Source organism: Thamnophis elegans, chromosome Z (genome assembly GCF_009769535.1).
Source record: "Thamnophis elegans isolate rThaEle1 chromosome Z, rThaEle1.pri, whole genome shotgun sequence".
Classification (NCBI taxonomy): domain Eukaryota; kingdom Metazoa; phylum Chordata; class Lepidosauria; order Squamata; family Colubridae; genus Thamnophis; species Thamnophis elegans.
The window spans coordinates 15,156,563-15,163,284 of record NC_045558.1 but is presented as its reverse complement, the minus strand read 5'-3'; positions in this window follow the sequence as shown (position 1 = coordinate 15,163,284).

Below are 6,722 nucleotides of genomic sequence, written 5' to 3'. Positions count from 1 at the left end.
TTTTTTTCCCCCAAGACACATATGTCATTTTATTAGTAAGCACAAGAATGAGTCAGAAAAGTCAGTCAGTCTATTAGCAAGAGGTTTATAAAAAGCTCAGATTTTGTTTGTCCCTCTTGTACTTCTTCAGTGTTTGCATTCAAAGATAACACATCAAAGTCTTTCTTCAGGTAAAGTTCACATTTTTAATATTCATGGTGGAGGAAATCAAGGATGAGGGAGGAAAGACCTTATTTTTAAAATAATAGCAATCAAGTTCGTGGATAACTTAAAATGGCTCAGTATTTGAAGATAGGTTTCATAGGATGTTATGTAGCGTTTGTATAAACAATTGTAAGACATCAAAAATGCATTATTTGTTATCTGTCAACTGCAGGAAACCAGAAGTTCAGGAAATTCAAAAAGAATATATAGGTTATTGAATGCTAAAGATTTCTTCAAGAATCTGAACTACTAATGGTCAAAGCGAATTGTTGGTAGATAAAAGTCAATAGAATTCAAGGTGGTCTGGACTTAGATCTATTGTGGGCATGAAGGCACTTGAGACTGATGATGTGCTTGATTCCTCTTTCAGGCTCAGTCTTATCATCTCTTACATTATTTTAAATGAGGAATATTTTTTATTAAGAAAAACACTGACTTGACAATGAATTCAAGTAGTTGTAAAACAAAATCCAAAGGGGAAATGGTCTTTCTATTTGCCCTTATTATAGCATTTTTGTCTTTCAAATGTAGGAATGAATGCAATAGGCCAAGTAGAGGCATTTATGTTGTTGGTTGGTTGTAAATGTTGGAAGGATTTAATTGGATTCTCCCAAATCCTTGAGTAAAACTGGTATCATCATGCAGTATAGATTGAAGCTATCTGCCAGCATTCCAAAGCTTAAATCTTACCTGAAATTTAAAACAGAATGATTAGTGGTTGATAGACCATCTAATTATTTTCTCCTCCTCCTCCTCCATCTTCTTCTTCCACCTCTTCCTCTTCTTCTTTTTAATTTCTCCTACTGGATATGAGGAGAAAATACATTTTCTCCTGGTTTAGTCTGTATGTTTGCTACAACTTTGCCTGATATGTATCTATATATCTATATCTATATCTATATCTATATCTATATCTATATCTATATCTATATCTATATCTATATCTATATCTATATCTATATCTATATCTATATCTATATCTATATCTATATCTATATCTATATCTATATCTATATCTATCTATATCTATATCTATATCTATATCTATATCTATATCTATATCTATATCTATATCTATATCTATATCTATATCTATATCTATATCTACATCTACATCTACATCTACATCTATATCCATGTGTCCATGTGTCCATGTGTCCATGTGTCCATGTGTCCATCTGTCCATCTATCCATCTATCCATCTATCCATCTATATATCTATATATCTATATATCTATATATCTATATATCTATATATCTATATATCTATATATCTATATCTATATCTATATCTATATCTATATCTATATCTATATCTATATCTATATCTATATCTATATCTATATCTATATCTATATCTATATCTATATCTATATCTCTATATCTCTATATCTCTATATCTCTATATCTATATATCTCTATATCTCTATATCTCTATATCTATATATCTCTATATCTCTATATCTCTATATCTCTATATCTATGTCTATATCTATGTCTATATCTATATCCATATGTATCTCTATCTATCTCTATCTCTATCTCTATCTCTATCTCTATCTCTATCTCTATCTCTATCTCTATCTCTATCTCTATCTCTATCTCTATCTATCTATCTATCTATCTATCTATCTATCTATCTATCCATATCCATATCCATATCCATATCCATATCCATATCCATATCCATATCCATATCCATATCCATATCCATATCCATATCCATATCCATATCCATATCTATAAATAGATAGATAGATAGAATCAGATAAATAAATCCAATAACACGATAGACACTAATAACAAATAAAGCTGTCCTTGCAAACTACCTGCAACTAATTACACATAATCACTTATGCTAACCAATTTAGACCAAAAAGGGAATGGTTTGTGAATGGTTAAGTGGGAACAGCAGGAGATAGGGCTGGTAGAACCAGATTTTTACAGAGGGTGGCACAATTGTTTTCTCCCTTCCTGTTCTGCCCTGAACTTAATCTTCGCTACCAGAAGCTTTCAATATTCTAGGATTATGGCCCATTCTGCCAAACACTGAGCAGAATGGCAGCTCATACTAGTAAAAATTAACAGCCAATTTCCATGAACTGGATTAATTGTCTAGATAAAAGGGAATCACATGGAGTATCATATAACATGGGTTGCTGTATAAATGTTATAAATAAATAAACAAACAGCCCTGCATATGCTGAGATATGGATATTAATTGGTCCCTAAGAGGTCTTTTTGATGACATTACAGAAGAGCATAGGAAATGGCCTTGCACTAACCAAATAGCCAAAGCTGCCTAAGGATTTCTGAAATAATAGAAGTTTTTCCTATAAGTTCTCCTAGGAAACTAGGTACAAGGCTCTCTTTTTTTCCCTTTTCTGTTTAATCATATCCAATTCTCAAAGATTGCCTAGCTAGGTCTCTGAAATTTTCTTGGTATGGTTTGCTAGTGCTTTTTTCCTGGGGCTCAGAGAAAATGACTGGCCTAAGGGTCACTCAGCTGGCTTTGTGCCTTAGACAGGACTAGAACTCATAGTCTCCTGGTTTCTAGCCTAATACAGTAACTACTACCCCAAACTGGCTCTTACCAAATCAGGTTTCAAGATTAGGACTACAGCAATATCACATGTGGCTACTGAGCTTTTCACCCAATTTGTCAACCATGGACAACAGTTTCATATTTTTTACCCATTTCAGACAAGTGATAACAGCAGGATTATCAACCAACAAGCCATGCATATATTAGCCTAAAGGACTTTTCCTTATATCACAAAGTTTATATTGTTATATAAAAGTAGGGGTCTGATGTTATTACTTTATTTTACTGCACCAAAGAGAGTCAGAAATCAATGCCCTTTCTTTCTCCCCCTGCTTTCCTACCATTTTCCTTCCCCTATCTTTCCTACTATTTTAGTTTGCATTCTTGTATCTTATAGTGTTAATAAATTCCCTGAAAATAAGGCCTCCCCAGATAATAAGCCCAATCAGGCTTTTGAGTGCATGTGTTAAAATAAGCCCTCCCCCAATATAAGCCCTCCCTTAAAATATTTAAACACATGCAAAGCCGGTCCCCAATAATTTCCTGGAGGGGAAGGGAGGAATATGCCCCATGTGCCCCACGTGCACCAGACATTCATATAGAATGGCCTTGCGGGGGCTGTTACCGCAAACCCTAGTTACTGCATCCCTTCTGCAAAAAGAGCAGCAGGTCCAGCGATGCGAGGACTGGCAAGAATGTGCCAGAAATAGAGACAGAACTTCTGGCCTCTCTTGATCAGCTGATATGCAGGCTGCAGGCTGAGATTAAGGCGACTCCTGCACCTCAAAAATAATAAGACCTCCCCAAAAATAAGGCCAAGCACTTATTTAGGGGGTTAAAAGAAAATAAGACCCTGTCTTATTTTTGGGAAAACATGGCAAACAAACTGAAAAGCAACAATAATTTAAAAAATTAAAAAACAAAGTGGAAAAGTCATACTTCTTTTTCAAATGCCATCAGCAGGTCTACATTTTCCCTCAACTTGGAAAAGGAAAATCTTACAAGTTGTTTCTTTGAGGGCATGGTTACAGATACAAACATAACATGAGGACATTGGCGTACTTAGCACATTTTATTTCCTTCAGCTTAATTAAAAAGTCCTCTATGTTTGTCCGCAAGATGTAGCAAGCTTGTTATTCATACCAGGAGAAAGAAAGAAGTGAATGAAAATCGTACATCACAAGAGATTTGTTCTCCGTCACAGACGGGGAAAATTTGTCTCTGTTCTGTTTGTGAAAAGTCACATTTTTCTTAAAAGAATTAAACTAATGAACCATCATTTGAAATCACACCAATTTATCAGATTATTTATTTATTTGTTGCAGTTAAAAATGGTTTTTAATTTCAAGAAAAGCAAGTAAAAAAGCAAAATGCATTTACTCCTTGCTTCTGGAGATAAAAATGACAATTCCAGCATATGCACTGACTGAAGGCTCAAAGAAACGCAGATAGAAGCACAACCTGTTTTTAAACAGCACGTTAAATACTAATTTATGTCAAAGATATTTTATCTCCCCTCACCGTAATCTTTTCTTCTTCTTCACAGCATGCTCAAGCAGAAGAAGATAATAATTATGCTGAAAGACATTGTCTTCTCCTGTCAAAAACTATAAAATTATGAAATAATACAGCAAAGCAGCCAAAAACATCTTTCTAAAGATGGGCGTTTTTCCTCTGATGAACACATCACCTATTTTTAATAGTGAAATCTGTTGTGAATTCTACTGGGAATAGGATAGAAATTGAGCCATTAGAAAAATGGATGTGTTAGCATGCTTGAGAGAAATTAGAAGTACCATTACAGAAAAGCATATATGTAAAATCTGTTAGTTTGTTCAATGACAGTTGATTGGAGTTTGGGACAAAGTTGTTCTAGTCTTGTCAGAATTGAACATTTGTTCATTTCAAACTTGGAACAAACTTGCAGCACAGGCCTTTTGACGAGGTTGTTTTGAACTCAGAAACAGAACAGAACAGAACAGAACAGACAGGACAGAACAGAATTCTTTATTGACATTCCAAGTGTGATTGGAATGTGTCTTGGTGCATAGCCTCTCAGTATACATAAAAGAAAAAATGCATTTGTCATTATAAGGTACAACACTTAATAATGGTCATAGGGTACAAATAAGCAATCAAATCATATTAGGAAACCATCAAAATAAATCGCAAGGATACAAGTAACAAAGTTGCAGTCATACAGTCATAAGTGGGAGGAGATGGGTGATAGGAATGATGAGAAGATTAATAGTAGTGCCAGACATAGTAAATGGTTTGATAGTGTTGTGGGAATTAGTTGTTTAGTAGAGTGATGGCATTCAGGGAAAAAGTGTTCTTGTGTCTAGCTGTTCTGGTGTGCAATGCCCTATAGCATCGTTTTGAGGGTAAAAGTTGAAAAAAAATATGCTCAGGATGTGAAGGGTTTTTAAATATTTCCATGGCCCTCTTTTTGATTCGAGGATCTTTGATTGGAGGTCCTCAATGGAAGGCAGGTTTTTTTTTCCTGTAGTTCAAATTATCCTCTGAAGTCTGTGTCTGTCTTGTTGTGTTGCAGAACCAAACCAGGCAGTTACAGAGGTGCAGATGACAGAGTCAATAATTCCTCTGTAGAACTGTATCAGCAGCTCCTTTCAATCTGGAACCATTTTGATTTTAAAACATATTGAACTGCACTGCTATACAAGTCAATGAATATGTAATTGTGAGTTTAGCATCTGTTTATATTCTGCTACCCTTCTTCAACTTTCTGAAATGTTGAAAACTAATATCAAGAAGCAAACTCAGAAGGAAGAGCTGATGTCACAATGACATGACATGCGATCTTGGAGCTCCAAGATCGCAGTCGATACTTTTGCCACTGGATGATCCTTTTGGACCTAAACTGTCCCGAAGAGATGGTGACAGGGAAGGGTAAGTCCTGCTAATCTCAGGGACACCGCAAAGTCCCTGACTGATCCAGGAGAATCTCTTTTTGCTGGTGACAGAAGCACAGCCATTGAAGCTGCTGAAGTTGGGACAGCTCCAGAATGGGAGGAAAACGGAGACAGAAAGTATGTTCATCTGGTGAGGAAATCTTATTATTATAAAAGAGACTATCCCCCCAAAAGTTAAAGCTAAATTAAATTTGAAAACAGAAGAGAACAAGTGGTGAAAATAAGCTACATTAGACAGTGTATTATCCTTTTTTAAATTTTCTTTTATGAATGGAACTTTTGTAAATGTTTCCTATTCTTTAAATTGAACTGATTAGTTTTTCTTATACTACTTTTTGTACTTTTTTATACCTATGGATTAAAATCTTTTTCCTTATTTTTATAATACTGGATTGGATGGGGTTTGTTTTTTTGCTCCATTTAAGAATTTTGCTTTCTTTAAGCCTGGAATATAAAGAAGATATAAAAGGAATACAAAAGGGGCTGAAATAGTAGAGGGAAAGGAAGTAACACAGCCACTTGGAGGCTGGAGGCTTGGGAGGCTTGGAAATGTTGTCTTTTCTTTTTTCTCTTTGATCATTTGACTTTGCATTTCAAGGTTCCTCAGCTTGTTTACAGAAAGTGATAGTGAGAAGAGTATGGGTTGTTTATATAGGTGCTCTTTGGGAGCTTTATTGGCAGCTCGAGTGGAGTGAAAACAAAGCCCTGTCTTGAAAGATTATAAATGAACGCTTTAAATTTAATAAAAAAGTTTTGAATGCCAGAGTGGCAGTGTTTACAAGTTGGAAGAATGGTGCAACATGAAAAAGAAACCTTAACGATGGAGGAGCCACGTCGTGATGTTACATCATGCGGTCTTGATACTCCGAGACTGCCGTTAACACTTGTGCTGCTGGAGGGTCCATTGAGACTTAAACTGTCCCATAGAGACCGTGATCAGGAAGACAAAGCCTTGCTGGTCTCAGGGATATCGCAAAATCCCTGATAGACCCAAGGGAAGTGCTTCAAGCCAGCGGTAAACAGGCAGCCCCTAGGCTGAT